Here is a 3,739-nt window from a genome sequence, read left to right as displayed (position 1 = left end):
ACAATACACATGGCTTTGTTCAGAGGTTAAATAGGAGATGCCACATTTCATGACTGGCTTTCTAACTTGAGAAAGTTTTTGTCATCTTTTCCTTCCAATTTCTTGGCCAAACGGTGTCTAAAGTAATCTACTTTCTTGACATTACTGTACATTTTCGGAAGATCAAGGATCATCGATTCAACCGGACCGATATCGGCGGCATCATCGTCTGAAAAAACAAATGCTGCAATTGACATTCTCGCTTTGTTCGCATTTTTCACAGCTCTGTTCTCGATGCTTTTGTACATCCCGTTGCTCCAAGCCTGAAAAACCATTAGAAAGAAAAGAAAAGAAATACACAATCTTTTTGAGTTTAGGAGAAAACAATGTAAGTATGAAAACATAGGATTTAATATATTAACTCCTAAATATCATACGATTTCCAGACATGATTTGTTCTCATGGATGCTTATATGTAAGTAAGAAAGTGTTAATTTTCCTTTTCACTTCTAGCATGGAAGACATTAATTGATTGTTTAGTCCTTAAAATATTTAACTTTATTTAGTATTTTGACATTTCTACCAAGTTGAGATAATTGGACAAAAAATGTTAAGAGCAACATGTTTGGTAAAAAGGAAAGGAAAATAAGGTGGAGAAAAATTGTAGCGAGTCTCAACGAATTTAATCTTTCTAGTTTCTAATGTTAAATTAAAAGGTGAAAACCGAATAATGATGACCAAAATTACTTCCTCGTCCTCATTTTCAAAGAAACATAACACAAATAAGTTGAACAAAACAGTAATTACATAAATCTCTCATTTTGTCCTTCCTATCTACCAAACAACAGTGTTCAATTAAGATCAAAGCTTTGAGCAAAAAAAAAAAAGTAAGATCCCCTTTTTTCACGACGAATGTAAGATTGAGTTGTTGAACATGCAGTAAACACCAGGCACAACCTTCTTCTGGCATATTGTTTTGATGTTTTACACACATTAGCTGATAAACAAATATTCATTGGACTATTAGATTAGTTTATGACACAAATTAGGGGCTATAAATAGATGTTATCCAACTCACGTTATGATTTAAAGTGTATTGTGAGTACCTCAGTAGCATCACAAATGTTGACGACCAATGCATTTCGGACTGGTTTCACAAAAATCCATCTTGTATTTGATCTCACGACCAGCAATGTTGTCGTCCTAAAGAGGTATGGTGTTACCAAGGAAATGGAAATTTTACTGATAAAGTACTCTTTGAGACAGTGCCAAACTCCCTTACAAAGCAATTCTTCTCTGAGCATGAAAACCCCCAAATACAAGAGTTTCCCTTATATATTTTCCCTTCCCAGCTATAAGCGAAATTAAAATAAAATTGAAGAAAGAAAAATAACATAATAACAACTTGGGTGTCCCTCAATTCTCGCGATGCATCAACGTCCTCCATTGAGCTCAAAACCGTTAAGTCACCTTGGTCTTCGTCACTCCCTGACCTCACGCGCCTGAATTGACTCTCTCTCTGGAACCTTCTCAACCTCAATTGCTTCTTTGTTCAGCTCCCCTTCAAAACGCAGACCTGCCCTTGTCGTTTCAGCTTGAGGACTTGGGCCTTGGACCTTGACTCCTTCCTCACGATGGGCTTCCTTGCTGGTCTCATCTTGGGCTTCCGTCACAGCCCATCCCTTCATCAACTCTTGAATTCGGTTGGCATTGAGGACCAACCCATACCAGCTATCACTCCCCGCAGCTTCGAAAATGACCTTGTCCTCAAGGTCTTGCATGTTGTAAAGCTGACAAAAAGCTGTGAACTCCTCCCAAGTGGCGTCATCTGGACGACTATGAGACCACTGGACCAGTATCTATTTTGCTACCTTACCCCGTTCGGAGTGGAGGCGAGAAGCTAGGATAGCCACCGGAGCAAGTAGCGGTCTGTTGGTGTGGCTCAATTCTGGAAGAGGATAACTAGTGGGTGGTTTGTCCCCTTTGAATGCTTTTAAGGAGCGAAACATGAAAGGTTCGGTGAATCCGACTCCTAGGTGGCAGTTGAAGGGTGTAGGTGACAGGCCCAGCATGTCCAATGATTGAAAATGGACCGAAATAGCGACGACAAATCTTCGAGTTAAGGCGTTTAGCCACTGTGCTCTGACGGTAAGGCTGTAACTTGACCAACACCAACTCACCAATCTGAAACTAAACATCTCTTCTCTTTTTGTTGACCAATTGTCGCATCCTATTTTGAGCCTGTTGTAAATTCACCTTGAGACGCTGTAGAAGTTCATCTCGAGTAGTCAATGTATCATCAACCGCCTGTAGGGAAGAGGACCCTCGTATGTAAGCCATAATTGATGGTGGCAGCCGCCCGTACACCGCCTGGAAAGGTGACATACGAATGGCTAACTGATAGCTAGTATTGTAGTGGTACTCCGCCCAACACAAAAAACTAGACCACTACTTGGGATGTTCCACTGTGAAAGCTCGCAAATACTGCTCCAAGTAACGGTTAAGCACTTCGGTTTGACCGTCGGTTTGAGGGTGGTATGCCGAACTCATCTTCAATCGAGTGCCCATCATCTCAAACAACTTTCTCCAAAACTGGCTTGTGAATATCGGGTCCTTGTCCGACACTATAGAACGAGGCAGTCTATGTAACTTGATTACCATACCACAAAATAATTCCGCAACTTTTGTGGCTGTATAGGTTGCCGGTAGTGCTCCGAAATGGGCATACTTCGTAAGGCGATCAATGACAACAAGTATGGTTGAATTTCCTTTAGAGTTAGGCAAACCCACGATGAAATTGTAGGATCTAGTTGTGATTTTTAATGAAAAATCATTTGAACAACAACAAACTTGTAGGCGGAATTTCAAAAATTTTAACATATCCATTTAATTCCAAATTAAATGTAAACCACAACGAGAGATACATGCATGATATATGTTTATAGACAAAGGAATAAAATGACAATCATACCTTTGTGACGATTGAATCAAAAATGACCGCAAGGATCTTGTCTCACTATCTCACGTTCCGAGATGGAGAATTGCCGTGAAACAAGATCGTTGATCTATCGATATGATCACACCAAAAACCACTCGTTGATTCAAGACTATGACTCTAAGTGTTTTGGGATGAGAGAGTGGGCTCTTTTCAAAAAACCTAAGGAAACAATTTTTCCTTCTTTTTTGTCTCAAAATTCCGGCCACCCTAAGGAGAGAAAAGTGTGAGATATTTTCTTCTCTTAAAACCTCATAGCTAGGGTTTTCAATAATATCCTTTTATAGGAGGAAATTCAAAAACTCAAACCCTAGATGGGATTTTCGAATTTCCCCTTCTCTCTAGGATCAAAATCCGAAATTCCCCATATGGCTAGGGATTTCTGAATTTTCCTTCTCACTTTTGGAGCAAAATTCGAATTCCCCATATAGCAAGGGATTTCTGAATTTTCCAAAATAAAATCAACTTTCTCTCTCCTTTAGTTGCCAAATAAAATCATGTTTAAATTTTATTTTGAATTTTAAATTAATCACTATTAATTTCAAAATTCAAATTCATTCCTTTTATTTTTCAATTATCAAATAAATGAAAAATAACACAATGAATTTTTAAACATAATTATATAACAAAATATCAATTTCTATTTTCCCACTTATTAGAGCTAGCCTTGAGACCGAATGGACCCACATGAACAAAGCTATGGAATTACAATACTCGACTAACTTATCACGATAAATTATCGACATATTTAATTCCGACATCGCA

This window comes from Morus notabilis, unplaced genomic scaffold (assembly GCF_000414095.1).
Source record: "Morus notabilis unplaced genomic scaffold, ASM41409v2 Scaffold139, whole genome shotgun sequence".
Taxonomy (NCBI): Eukaryota; Viridiplantae; Streptophyta; class Magnoliopsida; order Rosales; family Moraceae; genus Morus; species Morus notabilis.
The sequence above is the reverse complement of the archived record's forward strand: the minus strand, read 5'-3'. Positions refer to the sequence as shown.